General features: G+C 48.8%; 1 protein-coding gene across 4 annotated transcripts in view; it reads right to left on the bottom strand.

Annotated features, from left to right (window-relative positions):
- Positions 1 to 16,268, bottom strand: part of CTIF (cap binding complex dependent translation initiation factor) — a 198,228-nt gene extending 181,960 nt beyond the window's left edge. For 3 of the 4 annotated variants that reach the window (XM_044431072.1, XM_044431073.1, XM_044431075.1), the window contains exon 1: positions 16,031 to 16,267. The gene's annotated coding sequence lies outside the window, so the exon portion shown is untranslated. Of the gene's footprint in view, positions 1 to 16,030 lie in introns of all 4 variants that reach the window. The other variant, XM_044431076.1, reaches the window with a different exon arrangement.
- Positions 16,269 to 16,496: the final 228 nt, after the last annotated feature.

Raw genomic sequence — 16,496 nt, 5'->3', positions numbered from 1 at the left:
CCCAGCCCTGGTCCTGATAAACCCAGGGGTGGGTGAGTTCAAGGACTAGTTACCGAGCAGGGAGACTTACAGCCAAACTGCATGCACCAAGCTATCTCCACTCTACCCGTCTGAGGTCAAGAACCTTAGATCTCCATAGGCTCCAGAACAATTCTTCTGCAAGGCACTTCTACAAACCACCCAGCTGCCAGAGGTCAAGCGCTCTGCCATGGTGAGGGAGGGGCAATTCTCTCCAAAAGGCTCCCAGCACTATGGCAAGGCCAGGAGAAAAGGGCTTTCCTTCAGCAAGCGGCAGTGGTGCCAAGAACCACCAACCAATCTGCCAGGCTCCATGTGTATAACAGACTGAGGGTAAGCAGGCTGCTGACAGGGCAAAGTCCTGCCCCATCACAGCTCTGCAGAATGATTCCGGAGATAAGCAGGGAGTGGGCAAAGAAGCAGGGAAAAACAACCCTGTGGTTTCACAGGTGGTCTAATCCTGGTTTAAATACCCTGTGCATTGGCATGATGTGTGAATGCGACCAGTAAGCGACCGAGGCAGCTGCAGACTTACCAAGCCACCTCCTCCCCATCAGCTCTCAGCTTGCACTTCTTTCTTCTCACGTGCAAGGCTATGTAAATTTGGGGCCCGATCCTGTGGAGGCAGGGGAACGCTTATGACCTCTAAGGCACATACTTGCCCAATACACAGTGGGAGGCATGGTAGAGATTCCCAGTGCCCTGCTCCTCCACTCCCATTTCTTCCGGGTGACTGTTTCTGGCCATCTAGTGATGGTGTTTCAAAGGGGGAGGAAAGAGGCAGGGGCTGGAGGAGTTTTAGAATCCCGCGGAACAGGGCTGCCCCAGTCTTCTCTCCCTGCTGCCATAAATGCCTCTTTAACCCCTCTGTAAGGTCACTTTCTCAGCCTCAGAAGCTGCCGTATGCACAAACTTCAAGGGAGCACCAAGGAGTCCTGCCTCTGACCTCGGAGCTGGGAATTGGGCCACTGTCGAATAGATTAATCTAACTGCCTTCTTCCAGGGTCGCTGGCGAAAATGTCTCCCCAGGGCCCTGCCTACCCTTCAGTTCCTCCAGGGCCCTGCCCAGCTCAGCTCCATGGCTCCTGCCTTGATGACCAACTGGGGATTTTTCAGTGAAGTGCTGTGCTCACCGACGGCAACATCAGCACCAAAAATAAGAATGATGCCATCATACGGACAATGCACGGAGCCGCTCTTCCATTGCCCAAGAGCTTTTCTGCATCACTTCCAGTACGCTGAGGAATATACCTCTGCCTTCCAGGAAAGCATATGTTTGATTTAACTGCACTGCTTGAGATGGGGCATCCATTTTGCGGGGTTCTTTTTTTTGCAGGGATCCATACCCAACACCCCGTAGATTAGCTTTCAAAGGTTCATGTTATTTTTCCACAAAGACTTGTGCTCAGGCATGGAAGTTCAGCAGCAGGGCACCACTCTGCACGCAAAATATCATATAAATAATATCTCCGTTCTAATCAGTGCAACTCGCTAGCCACTGAAAGGATCTCACTATAATCTTTGTACATGTACATCCAGCCAGATGTCTGACCTTTCCAGCCTTCCTTGGTACTTTCAGAAAGAGACCTCTGGCATGCACCTGGAAGGCAAGTTCAATGCAAAGTCAGAAAAATTATCAGCTACCTTTCAAGAATTATAAATAGCTGGCAGAAATTTCCACACAGCACACCCTGTATGTGCAGGCTCGGGCCTGCGAGATGCGAAGTTTACCCTGGGACTCCGAAGTACAAAATCTCACACTGGCATTTTGATCCTAGGCTACTATGTCAAAAAGGCAAGTATCACTCCCACGTACTGATGGGGAACATGACAGCGTGTTGTGTTTTTCAGTCCTGGGAAGCAGGGCAAAAAACCAGTTTTCAAAAACAAAAACAAAATAAGGTGATGCAGAAAAGCAAAATTATGTGAGGCAGGCGTTTCCCAGAACTCCAAGCTGTGGATGGTGCTAAAACTGCTCTGTTTTAGCACCATCTTCATTGCAGTATTTTTATTTATCATCTCACATTGCTTTTATACTGCTTTCGTACTGTATTCTAGATATACTGTAGGGTTTGGGCATATACAGTGATAGAGAAATAGCATAAATAATCACTTTCCCCAATGGGGATTTTTAAAGTTTACCCAATATTTTGGGACCAGTTCCTAGAGCTTCCTTTGCCAGCTGTGATAGCCAAATGAAACCTCATTGTGCAGAGGCAAATGTATTTCTGAATATCAGATGCTGGAGAGAAATGCCTTCCTTCCACCTTTCCAGAGACACCCGGTTGGCCACAACTGGAATGGTAAAACTAGGCAGGGACTGGTCTCATCATAAAGATCATTCCTGGCTTCTCTTCTGATCGTCTTTGTGCCAGTGATGCTGCTTTCATTTTAAAACCACCCCAGCGTCATGCCTGGTTTCCGTGCAATGCAGACTCATACACACTTTTTTAGAGAGAGTGTGCATGAGTGTGCACATGCATGCACACACAGATGTGTGGCAGAGAGAATTTGGTTTCACCACACATAACCACGAAGAGCAGCTACTTAGCTAGGGGAAGCCTTGTTTAACAGGACAGGATTCTGAAAGGCTGATGCAATTCTGTCAACGCCACCGGAGTAGCTTGGATTTAGGGTTGATTACAACAGCTTTACTGGGATCAGAAGTCCCTTGCTCCTGGGGAATCCCTCAGGGGCTACTATGGCAACCTTGGAGCTGTTTGATGCCAAGAGAGGCAATGAAAAGGGGATGGAGTTGTCCTACTGATCTAGTAGCATATTTTTCCTAAAAGAAAAAGGAGGAGAGGAGAGGAGAGGAGAGGAGAGGAGAGGAGAGGAGAGGAGAGGAGAGGACTGTTCCTTTCCAATATTGTTTCACCTGACCTAAAAAGAGTGAGGTCCAGTTTGTGTTTCACACAGCGGTTGTGTGATGTTTGCTGCTTATAAGCCAGCAAAGGAACAATCCACAAGTGCAAAATTAATACATTACATTTGTAAATCCCACAAATATCCAACATGGTCACGAGCTACAGCTCTCCTGTAAGGATGTTACATAAATACGACAGATAGATAACCCAGGGCTAACCAGACGCCTCACACTGTGTCTTTACGGCATGCGTCTAATTTGTAAACATTTCCTATTTCTTTGACAGATATGATCTACTTAGTGACATACAAGTACAGGTACAAGATGTTTACAAGTCAGGTGAATCTTGCAAAGAGGTGTGAGATATCGTGTGTCTTGGTTTGGTCCTAGGTTTAAATATTGTTGGATTTATACAAGTACACCTGAAGAAAAGTGGGGAAAGACACGCAGTAGATTTTCAACAGTGCATGTACAGAGTGGTTCTCTGCCATCACACCCAGTTTTAAATGCTACTTTTGTTAAAGGGAGTGCCATGAAGGAGAAATGAAGATGACACACACCCGGGAGAGGAAGCTCATTATGGCCCTCCAGATTGTTTTATTTATTTGACTTATATCCCACCTTTTTATTTTAAAAAAACCCTACTCAAAGTGGATTTGGACATGCACATGGTGGGCGTGTCGTGAGTGGAACCAGCTGGAGCCGGGGGTCAGACTAGATGGCCTGGGAGACCCCTTCTGTTTTCTATGTTTATGTCATTCTCCTCCTCCTGCTCTCAATCTTACCCGCACAACAACCTTGTGAGGTAGGCTGGGCCGAAAGTCTGTGACTGGCCCACAGTCACCCAGTTGGCTCCATGGCTGAGTGGGACGAGCACCCAGCTTTCCTGGACCCCTAGTCCCACACTCGTAACCACTGCACCACACTGCCTCTCATGTCCTTTGCATAACACTGAGGGGTTGAAGAGAAACAACTTTGTAGCCCAATGGCAGAGCCCTTCTTAGCCTGCAAAAGGCCTTCGGTCCTAGTCCTGGCCTCACCAGGTTGGTAGGAAAGACCTGCCTGGACCCCTAGAAATGTGTTGTCCATCAGCGTCAATCATGCCGTGCTGGATGGGCCCAAGACCTGATGCAGCAGCATCCGATGTTCCTATGATATTCCCTGCAACAGATGCTGCAGCATATCTCGAAAAAGTCCTCTTCCTTCCCAATGCGAGAACAGAGAAATCCTGATATAAGGGGACATTTATATGCTCCTGCACATGCATTCGGGAGGAAATACATTCACCCAAAAATGCTTAGATGCTTGCTTCCAAAGGAAGACTGTGCGATTTGAGAATGCAGCAAGCCGATGCAGCCACGGCCGGGGACTCAGGCTTTTGCAATCCAGGGCAGGCTGCAAAACTGGTAGGTTTAGCAAGCCCCTTGAGGCACATTCTGCCTGGCAAGTCACACAAGTTCTGCTGACCTGTTTTATTTTCCTTCTTTTAAGCTTTCTTTCTGGTTGCCTGTTAGGAACAATACTACAGCACTGTTGTTCTGATGTCCATTACCATCCTATTCCTTGTATTTCTGTAAGATTTTAGAGTACAAATGTGCACCACCCACAGTATCTCAGTCTCTTTATGGCAACTTTGCAAATACAGGAGACTCTCGACTATCCGGCTCACGACTGTCTGGCCTCCGTACTATCTGGCCTAGTTAAAAAATAACCATCAATGAACAGTAAAATAAGTGTAAATAATTTTTGTAAGAATTAAGCCTACGTTTTACGCTAATGTTTTGTTTATTTTAAAAGTGTATGTATTCATGATTTTATATCATAAAATATACATGATTTTATGTTTCCTGCAATTAAGTTAGACATTATAAAATTTATCTTAAAATGTGTACAGTATTTTTATCCTTGGACTTCCTTTTTCTGTAATAAATTTTTAAAACATACAGTACAGTACATAACAAACATTTATAAAGTACTGGCCTCTACTAAGAGGTCAAAAAATATGAGTAAGAGAGGGTTTTGGTATAAAAAGGGTGTTTTTAATGGTATGGGTGGGGTAGGAAGTGAGCTTTTACAGAACTCCGGCCTATCCGGCTTTTTTGTTATCCGGCCTACCCTTCCGCCACATTAGGCCGGATATTGGGAGTCTACTGTATAGGACAGCTTCGATACTCCATACTGCAGCTGGGAAACTGAGGGCAAAAGAAAGTGACCAGCAGAGTCTGCAACCATGGCAAGAAACAGGATTGCAAAACTGTGGTCTGAATTATCTCATGTTAGTTCCAATGAAGGGAAGGCCAGCAAGTGAGTTCATGGAAGAGTCAAGTTTTTTGGGATGGGGGGCACAGAACACGTGCCATGCTCCATCGGACCAAAGGCAGATCTAATCCAGCATTTTGTTTGCTCAGCAGCCACGCAGACACTAAGCCACACCGAGAATAAGCCACAGTGGGTTGGCTGATTATCTGCCAGGCATACTGGGGGTTGTTAAGCCATCGGGGTGACTGTAGGTTGTCCCCTCCCATCTGGTTGTCCACTAGTTCTGCCATTTATCCCAGTGTCCTTCATTCCAGAACCCATCTGCCTTCCCTTCCTGCTCCAGTTTGCTACAAATTTTTTTTTTGGGGGGGGGGGGGAGCTGTGAGAAGCTTCAAAAAGGCAAAATTGGGTGCTTATGGTTTTAAATTCCATTCCTGAAAACTGCTACTGTGTTTTAATACTATTATTAATGTTCTTATTATCCTTTGCAAAAGTGCTTTTATGACTCTTGGGTATGTGTAACCTTGCCATATGAATTCCCTTCTGTTTCATCCATCAAAAGGAGCCTCAAGAGGAGTAAGGGAACAGGGCTAATTTGCACACATTTGCCACTGTCCGAGTGCCAAATTCTCAATTGTAAAGCACCAGTAAAGGGCTTTTTGTTTGTTTAGTCGCAAAATCGTGCCCAACCCATTGTGACCCCATGGACAACATTCCTCCAGGCTCTCCTGTCCTCCACCATCCCCTGGAGTCCACCCAGACCCACACCTACTGCTTCAGTGACCCCATCCAGCCACCTCATCCTCTGCCGCCCCTTCTCCTTTTGCCATCAATTGTTCCCAGCATTAGGCTCTTCTCCAGGGAGTCCTTCCTTCTCATTAGGTGGCCAAAGTATTTGAGTTTCGTCTTCAGCATCTGGCTTTCTAAAGAGCAGTCCCAGTAAAGGGGAGAAAGCAGCAAAAGAAAGCATCCTCACAGTGGCACCGTGCGCGCACACACACAATCTCCCACTTGACCATGTAATCCTCTCAGTTCTTAGTGCCCTCTACCTTTTCAACCCAGCACCAAGTTACTCCAGAAAAGGGAAATATTAACCCACCCTTTCCCAAGCTTCTTTTCAGAAAAGTTTCTGTTCCATTTACTTTAGTTCACCGAGTGTTTAAAAAAAAAAAAAAAAAACGCAGAAATATGCCCAAATTGAATGGCGAGCAAGTTAATGGAAGGAAAATTTTCACCAATTTAAGGGCTAGGAAGTAAATGGAGGGGAAATGTGTACACTTGCTATAACAGAACAGTTAATGCCAAGTTCACAAATTTCTTTTTCATTTATTCTCAGCTGAAAAAATCTGCATACGTATCTGTGGTTTAAAAGAAAAACTGTCAGGAATTGCAATAACCGCAGCAAGCGCACTTCTGAAAAAGAAGCTGTGAAAAAAGGAAGGAGTTAGTATCTCCTTTCATCTCTCACTTTGCTGGGAAGTCGGGGAAGGGTTGAAAAGTGGAGGGCACCGAGAAATGCCAGTTCGACATACAGAAAGCCCACAAGGCTAACGAAGAGACCCTGCTTCCCCCACCTTTGGGTGCGCCTACTCCCCTTTGGCTTTTTCCTCCCATTTGCAGTTTTTCTGGCTTGTGCTGTCAGGTTGCTCCTTTTTCTTGAAGTTCTTTCTCTCCCGGTCATTTGTAACTGCACAAGAATTAGCTTACAGGCAACCTCATCTTGTCAATACCCGTGCTGGATAACCACAACAGCAGCAGCAGCAACAATTTATGGCCTCAATTGACATTTTTAAGGCAACAAAAATGAAAAAAAGTGTGGGTGCAAAAGTGCAATTTCAGCACTGGTAGAGGTCACGAAATGGAAGCAAAATGTGCCGTTTTTGCCAAACAGAGCTGCAGCCGATCTTCACGACCCGCTATAAATTTGGTCTCTCAGATTTGGACAGCATGACAACTCATCGCGGGCACAAGGAACCCGACATCAATCCATGCATCTTCAAGGTGACTTGTTTGAGAAAAATAAAACGCATGGGATGACACCTGGTTTTGAATGGTCCTAGCCATGACTTATGATGCTCACAGGGGGATCTGAAAAACCTCTGTCGGCGTGTGACATGGGGAAGGAGCCTGGAGCAGTTTGCAAGCAAGAGAGGGCACCTCGTTTTCTGATCTACTCCCAAGCTTTAATCATAGCCAGAAAACAAGCTAAATTTGGCCCCTTTGAGCTTCTACAGTAGTTTGCAAGAATGTTTTGCTGGCAAGCCGGGTAGCCAGTCCAACACTAATTATCGCACCACACTGTTCAGATGTTTCCCAATGTTCAGTCCAAGCCTGCTTCCTTGAAAGTTGGGTAACTCTGGGGAGCAAGGTGCCCCCATTACTGGGGTCATGGGTAGGGGGAGGCATGGAACCAGGGGAGAAGAGGGGCTGGATACCTCACAGCTGTCCCCTCTTCTGGTTCTTTCCCCCAGTGGATGATTTTACTTATTTATTTTATTTATTTATTTAGGGAACTGCTATGCCGCCCCATTCGCCGAAGCCTCGGGGCGGCTCACAAATGATTCCTGGCAGCCCTACCAGCCTGCCCTCAGTTCTGCTGCTGCTGAATGCCGGGGTGCCCAGAGTAAGACCTCCCTCACCCATGCCTTGATTGCAGATGAGGGGCTGAGCTGGACGCACCACTGAGACCTGGGTGGGAGGGGTCACTCTCAACTGTGCCCCCCTGGGTACGGCACCAGCATCAACTCAAGGGCCAGGGACTCTGGTCTACAAAATGCCATCTCCCTCCCTCAGCTTCCTGGTCACTCGAGTGTGGATCTTGAGAGATTGTACCTTGCATCTTGAGAGCTTGTACCTTATTTTCCTGGGCTCCAAGATCACCACAGACGGGGACTGCCGCCAAGAAATTAAAAGACGCTTGCTCCTGGGGAGGAAAGCTATGGCAAATCTAGATAGCATACTAAAAAGCAGAGACATCACCCTGCCAACAAAAGTGCGTATAGTCAAGGCTATGGTTTTCCCAGTTGCAATGTATGGCTGTGAAAGTTGGACCATAAGGAAGGCTGAGCACCAAAGGACTGAGGCCTTTGAATTGTGGTCCTGGAGGAGACTCCTGCGAGTCCCTTGGACCGCAAGGCGGTCAAACCGGTCTGTCCTAGAGGAGATCAACCCTGACTGCTCTTTAGAAGGCCAAATAGTGAAGATGAAACTCAAATACTTTGGCCACCTAATGAGAAGGAAGGACTCCCTGGAGAGGAGCCTAATGCTGGGAACAATAGATGGCAAAAGAAGAAGGGGATGGCAGAGGATGAGGAGGCTGGAAGAAGTCACTGAAGCAGTTGGTGTGAGCTTGCGTGGACTCCAGGGGATGGTGGAGGACAGGAAGGCCTGGAGGAGTGCTGTCCACGGGGTCATGATGGGTCGGACACGACTTTGCGACTAACAACAACACCTTGCACTGAGTGCCTGAGGAAGATCAGGGGTGTGCTGGTGTACTGCCCACCTGCTGAGCTGATGCAGGTGGTCTTGGGTCTGGTGCCGAGGACCTCTAGGATGGCCCTGGGGGACCCTGACTTCTATGCCAAGGCTGCTGTATCTGGGGCAGCTCAGAACGTCACGGCCACCAGGGAAACCATGGGGCTATCTCAACATGTTCTTGGCCCACAGTACGCAACAGGACATGCTCTTGATCTGGTTTTCTTGACTGGATGGCAAGATGGTGGTTTGGAAATGGGGGAATTCACAGAACCCCCTTGTTTAGGCAGCTGACCTCACACAAGCGCCCTCTCCCTTTGAAGAGAGCCCGGCCAGCACCTTGGTACCCACCCAAGGTAAGGGCAAAGAAGCAGGAGGGGAGGCAGCTAATGGGCAGGTGGGGGGAAATTCATCCCGAGTCCCATTAAACACTGGTTAAGGCTCATTATCAAGCCTGTTCTGTGGCAATGAGGGTGGCAAAGAGGCAGTTCTCCACCAGCACTGCATCTTCTCAGAGTCATCAGCAGAGCTTTTCTGGTGCTTCATGGCCTCCTGTGTTCTGGGCCAGAGAAGGAAACTGTGCAGCCCTTGCTGGTTTGCCGTGATGAATTTGCACAGCACTTTGAAGATAAGGTTGTTCAGAGTGGTCATGAATTGGAGGCCGTAATTAATTCTGTTCCACCAACAGAGACATCCAGGGTGCCAACAGGTCCAGGTTTCTTCAGTTATCGAGCTTCAGTTATCGAGGCCTGAGGATGTGGACAAGGGGCTTGGTCAACCCTTGCTCCTCATGGCTCCTTACAGCAATTAGGGAAGGGATTTCTACCTGGGTCCGGGAGGCTGTGAACGCCTCATTGGGAGCAGGAGTGGTGACTCCCTCTTTAAAAGAGGCTGTAATTAAGCCACTCCTCAGTAAGCCCAACACGACCTAGAGGATGTAAACAACCATAGGCCAGTGGCCAACATCCTCTTCCTGGGCAAGCACAGGCACCCTTGAATGAAATGGATTATCCAGATTCATTCCAGTCTGGCGTCAGGCCTGGTTTTGAAATGGAACTGCCTTGGTTGCTCTGTGCGATGGCCTTGTGGGAGAAAGACAGAGCGAGTTCAACCCTGTTGATTCCCCTGGACCTCTGACCTATAAAGCCCTAAACGGCTTAGGGCCAGGTTTCCTGAAGGATCGTCTCCTTCCATATGTGCCTACCTGCCCCTTAAGATCTGGGGCATGAGGCTCTTCTCCGGGAGCCCTCCCTAAAGGAGATTAGGAGGGAGACTACCCAGAGAAGGGCCTTCTCTGCGTTGGCATCCTGATTGTGGAATCCGGTCCCCAGAGAGGTTTGCCTGGCACCGTCCCTTTATTCTTTTCGCTGCCAGGCTAAAACCTTTTTATTCTCCCTATGTTTTAAGATTTGATTGTTTTAATTGGGGGTTTTATTGTTGGTTGGAAATTTTATTAGGATGCTGTGTTTTGTTTTATATTGTCTTATTGTTAAGCCGTCCTGAGACCACAGACAGTCTAGAAAAGTTTTAAATAAATAAATATATAAAATGAAATAAAACTCTCAGTGGCTTTCAGTACCATCAACCATAGTATCCTTCTGAATAGGCTGGCTGGGCTAGGAATAGGAGGCACTGCATCAAACTTGTTCCATTCCTTCTTGCCCAGTCGATTCCAGGAGGGGGTGCTGGGAAATTACGGCTCTGTGCCCCGGCAGTCACGTCATGGCGTACCGCAGGGTTCTATCTTACCCCCTCTGCTATTCAAGTTCGACATGAAACTGCTGGGGAAGGTTATCCAGAGGCATGGACTGGGAAACCATCAAAACTCACCTCGGCCTCTCTTTTCCAAGTGAGGCAGTGGCTGCTCTGAATCAGGGCTTCAGCATGGGAATAGACAGGATGAGGGCCAGGAAACTGAGACTCAATCCAGACAAGATGCAGGTGCTCTTAAGGGAATGGTTCACCTGTCCAGTTGGGTGATATTCAACCTGTTCTGGGTGGGGATGCACTCCCCCCTAAAGGACAAGGTTCGTAGTTTTGGGGTGCTCCTGGATCCAGAACTGCCGCTCGAGTCACAAGTGGGCTTAGTGGCATGCAGCACCTTTGATCAATGTAAGCTGATATGCCATGGGTCCTCAAGCTACGGCCCGCGGGTCGAATCCGGCCCGCGATGCTGATTTATCCGGCCAGTCTCAGAGTTTTTGGACTTGCTTGGAGAAAACGAACTCCAAGCGAGTTCAAAAGCTCTGAGCCGGCACAGGTGTACCCAGTGGGGAGACGCCCACGACCGCAGCAGCACTCGTGCAGGGAAGACAGGTGCGATCATGGTCATGCTCGGGGGGGGGGGGTGATGGCCATGATCGCACTCATCCTCCCCCACCCTCAGCATGATCGCGGACACTGCCGCTATGTCACTTGAATATGGACATGCTCTTCCCCACCTCATCTTGGGCTTCTGCTGCAGTCCAAGCAAGTGGAGCAAACATTTTTTAATTTTATTTTTTTAATTTTAATATTAATTAATTTTAATTTTAATTAATTCTGAATGTGCAGTGTGCATAGGAATTCATTCATTTTTTTTCAAACTATAGTCCGTCCTCCCAACAGTCTAAGGGACAGTGAAGTGGCCCACTGTTTAAAAAGTTTGAGGACCCCTGTGATATACCAACTAAAACCCATTCTAGACAGGTAGAGCCCAGCTACCCTAATCTATTCTCTGGTAACCTCTGTTTGGATTTTGCATTGCACTCCATGTAGGACTGCTTTTGAAGAGCGTTTGGAAACTTCAACTTATCCAAAATAGGACAGCAATGGAGAGTGGCTCATGAGATCCCGTCACGTCAGTCCAAGTCCAATTCAAAGTGCTGGTTCTAACATTCAAAACCCTGAACGACTTGGGGCCAGGTTATGTCTTCCCATATGCACTTACCTGGAATATTATTTTGCTGCCAGGTAAAGCCCTTTTATTTTTCCAGCATTTTAACAGTGTAACTTTATGTTTAATCTTGCATTTTAACCTGCACCACTGCTATTCTTCTATTCCATGTTGATTCAATCTCAATTGCTGTGATTTTGTTGCTTTGTGTTAATTTGTTTGTGTGTTTAACTTTTGCTAAGCTCCCAGAGAGCCTTAGATATTGTGTGGTATAAAAAAGAAGTAAATAAACAAACAATCAAGTTCAAACTCAATTCTCATCCTGTCCTGTGGAACAACCAGGGACAACTCTGCTCCATCTTCTGCAGGACAGTCTTTCATCCAGAACAGGATGAAGCCTGCCACAACTTTATTTATACATTATTTTTATAACCTGCCCTTTCCTGTAAAGAATCTAAGACAGCTTTAGCCTCACAACGACCCTGTGAGGTAGGCTGGGCTGAAAGGGAGTGACTGGCCCAAAGTCACTCAATGCGCTTCACCGCTGAGTGAGGTCTAGAGTCTTGAGTCCATCACATTACCCATATGGCACGCCGGCTCCCTTATTCCTCTCTTCTCTGTGCCAAATGTATCCAGGCCTTTCAGCCATTCCTCAAAGCCCTCAGCATTTCTGCGCTCTTCTCTGGAGGCACTCCAGTTTGTCCGTCTCTTTCATTAAAGACGGAGTGCAGAACTGGTTGCACTACTTCAAAGTGGCCTATATAACGCAGAATAGATCAGAATTATTATTTCCCCTGACCTGGAACTGTGAGCTAGCTCCAATTTCACCTCAGTGGAGGAACTCCCTCTCTTAATACTCTGTTTCCTCACCCATTAAACTGTAATATACAGATAACATAAGCCTATCTTACCTTAGAAGGGTATTACAAGGATCACAGATACACCAGCCCAGTTCAGATGCTAGAGGAAAACAGTTTTGCCGTGTGAACAAGTTTCCGCAGGCCTCATGCATATATGCTTCCCTGCTGTCGTCTTTCACGAGCCCAAAGGACCAGACTGGAAAAGCAATGGCCAGTCTGGAACATGTCTCCAAATGTCAATATCCAAACTTGTTGTTGTTCCATCCCTAAGTGCTGTTTAATTTCAAGCTATCATTCATGAGAACAAGCCAGGATCTAAAGCCAGTTTGATCCTGGCTTGTTCAGGATGCATGCATCCATATGCAGGGAGACCATCTAAGAAGCATATTCTAAGTATCATTAGAAACGGTTAAGTTGGGCTTCTGTGGGGAGTAAGTTCCATAAAGCAGAGGGTACCACAGAGATACCTGCCCCTCCTCTACTCCTTCAGATATTTTTCCTACCTATTATAGTTTTTGGAAATGGTGTTCCATTACATCTTCCTACTTGGCTCCCTGTAACTTGTGCCTGTTAGTCCGTGCCCTACACTCTGGCATGATCGAGAAGAGATCCTGGCCCTCTCCTGTGTGACAGCCTTTCAAGTATTTGAAAAGTGCTATTATATCTTCCCACAATCTTCTCCAGCTAACCATGTCCAGCTCTTCCAATCTTTCCTCATAGGGCTTCGTTTCCAGTCCCCTGATCATCTTTGTTGCCCTCCTCTGAACCTTTCCCAGAGATGAAATGATTTCATTGCACAAACAAAAACAAAATTATTTGTTCAAACAAGTTTCTAGTTCTCATTGACAGAAAATATACATGAAGTGAACAGAAAATTGTCTGCTGCTGCTAAGGTACAGTGTACATTGACGTATTTAGAAGCCATTCATTTTTCTAGCCTAACACCTACATCATCTTGGATTGTATTACGTACGTGCAGGGAAAAAGATTATAACAGCAGTTCGCCTTTCTGATTCAGACACCCACCAATCAGCTCCCCTATTGATAAATCTCCTAAGAAATGACACTATCATGGGATCAGCTAGCAGGCATTACAGCTTTGGAAAAGCACAAACCTGACACAGCTTCCATAAGCATCTCTTAAATGCAGCGGATAAAAAAGAGCAACCGCTCTTTGGCAAAATACCCGTGCTTTTGCTAGATGCAAAGACTGTTTTCTCTGAAACAAACTAGAGAAAGGAAGGTTAGAAGCAGAAAATGAGGGGAGGGGGAAGAGAGAAAGCTATCAATGTGCTCCCTGATCTAACAGTTGCTCCAGGCTGCAATCCGGTTCTTCTCTTACTACTGCAGTAACCACATTCCTCATCAACCCATGTGCAGAAAGCTCTTACATGGCGGAGGCAAGGAACAGAAGGTTCAACCCCCCCCCCCCACCCCATACGATCACTTTCCGGCCTCCGGAAGCATGCATCCTTCCCCATGACTAAGGATGACAGGCACGGTTGGTACTGGAAGACTGGGGAACGAAAGGCAGCACCAAAGAGCCAGAAAATGAACTACAGCTGGGAAACGGGCCGCACCCAAATCTGCCTGAGAGTGGATTCTGCCTAGGATGGCTTTCCACCACCACTGCGGGAAGGACGGGGGACCATATGGTCGCAGCACTGCTCACCTACCTGGGGCAAGCACCATGGCGCTCGAGAGGACTGGAGCACATGCATAATTTTGCACTGCCTGCCACAGCATCAAGAGATGGACACCCTGAATGAGGCTGGCGTCTGCCCTTACCCATCTGGTTCCTCTGGGTAAAAAGGATTAAGCAAAAGTGTTGAGGATCTGACCATCGAATCCTTTTGACCCGATCAGAAATGAAGCCAAGAACAAGGCCAGCTGTGTAAGAGCAACCCAAACCCAATTAATGTGTGGAATTTGCCAGCAGTTTTCCAACACATCAGAGCAAACAAACTAGGATATGCCCCAAATCATGCTGAACGGTCAACTAACAGCTACACACAGTTGCCCTGGTGCACAAGGGATAGTAGTGCCCTTGTAAAACCCCAGAAAATCTGCAATCCTGACAATCTAAGAGCTGCATTTGAATAACCCCAACACACCTGTATATCCATACATGGAGAACATGGCTACCAGGCAAGAACCCCCTACACCACGGCCCAGACCTGCCGTTTCTCTTCAGTCTCACAATGTATTCTAAATTCAGCAAAAATGCACCAACACCACAACCTCTGGAACAATCAGAACCTTGCTCCGCATGTACCGAATTGGACAGAAAAATCTGCAGGAAGCAGTCAGGGCCATTGGGGGAAGCTAAAAGGATTACAATAGCCTCTGAACAATTAATCCTATATTACCAAGAGGAGGAGGAGAGGTGACCTCAAGGCACATCATTGATGGAGGAGGGTTCAGAGAACAAACGGCTGGCATTTGTGATGCAGGATGACTTTTACAGGAAATCTCGGCACCATCACGGATTCCTCGTCTTTTTTTATGAGGTTGCATAATATGTGTTCAAACAAATCGCACATGATTTCAGGGGCTTAGAAGCGATAGCTTGGAGGGCTGTTTAATTATTTATTTTCGCAGAGGATCCGAGTGCTTTTGCTCCAGCGTGCGTGAAAATTCCAACTATGAGTAACATCCATTCTTTCCCTTTCCCCGCCCAGATTCTAACAAGGGAGCATCCCTGCGTGTCGGGGGGGGGGGGGGGAATGATGTCGGAATGATGCCTTTGAAAAAGAACCAAGATCCATGCTGCCGAGCCCCGCTTGCAGATCGACAGAGATTTTCTTCCCCGCCACAAACCGCATTTGGGTGAAAGCGCAGGGAGAAAAAGATGGGGAATCCGGAGGGGGTGGGGCGGGAGACGGAGGCGGCAAACGGAGTCTAGACAACATGCAATCGACACGCACCTATCCACGCAACCGGGGGGGGGGGGGGCAGAGAGGAAAAATCACATGGGAGCTGAAGAATAATAATAATGAAAGCAAAATAAACTCAGTTCCAGCCTCGGCCTATGGAGAAGCAGGAGGGGTGGGGAAGAGGGAAGAAACTCCTTCCTAGTTTTTTACGCTAACTCCGATGGCCGTTCGCCGCTCTCGCAACAGCAACCCACCCAGCCGCGCAAGTTTGGCTCCTCGGCGGAGCAAGCCGGCGCGGCTCCTGCAAAACAAAGGGAAGCGCCGCGCGCGCCCCGCCTCGCCTCGCCTCGCCACGCCACGCCACGCCGCGCCGCGCTACGAGCGCGGGACCTGCGCGCAGCGGCCGCGGCGACGGGCGAAGACCACCAGCCGTCGCCCGCCCCCTCCTGCGCGGCAGGGCGCGGCGGGGGAGGAATCCCCCGGCGAGTCCCCAGCGCCGCCCGCCAGCGCCGGGATCCCTCCCGCCGCCGCCGCGAGCGCTTGACCGAATGCACCAAGGCGACCTTCCAAGGCACCGACCGCGCCTGACTCGGCGCCAGCTGCAGCCGCGGCGCGGTGCGTCCCTGCCGTAGCCCAACGCCTCCAGGCTGGAGGGGGGGCCCTGGAAAAGCAGCCATGAATAATGACGAGGAGAGCCGTGACGCTCGCGGGCGACGCACGGCCGGCGCGGAGGCCACGGACAGCCGGGGAAGCGCGCACTGCCCGCCCGGCCCAAGCCCGCGCGCGCCCCCGGGGGGGTTACCTTGCCGGGGAAGCGGGGCTCGGCTGGAGGCGAGGACGGCCGGATCCCGGGGAAGGAGGGAAAGAGGGGACCACGGTCAGATTCCTGCCCGGGGGCGCATGGGTTCCAGCGGAGGAGGAGGCGAGGGAAGCAGGGCCGGCGGGTCGCTGGAGGGTTATTTCCCTGGGCTCCGCTCCTGCAGCCTGCCCAGCGGCACCGCACAGGCAGGAACCGGGCGCCTCTGACACAGGCACCGAGAATGCAGGAATGTGACGTTCCTGGCTCCTCCCAAGAAGCCACGTGCATAGACTTTAAAAAAGAAAGGGACGCGCTAGGAGTCCTGGGAATTGTAGTCCCGCTCCATGCTAGGGAAGGGACGGGTAGATAACGGGGTGGGGTGCGGGAAGCGCGCAGGCCAGATGTTGTTCCGGGGGGGGGGGGGGTGCGCCTGGATTAGCCAAAGGTGACGCTGCGCACGGGCTCTTCT

The sequence above is a fragment of the Varanus komodoensis genome, unplaced genomic scaffold (genome assembly GCF_004798865.1).
Source record: "Varanus komodoensis strain SLA01 unplaced genomic scaffold, ASM479886v1 scaffold22, whole genome shotgun sequence".
NCBI lineage: Eukaryota > Metazoa > Chordata > Lepidosauria > Squamata > Varanidae > Varanus > Varanus komodoensis.
This window is presented reverse-complemented; position numbering and strand designations above follow the sequence as displayed.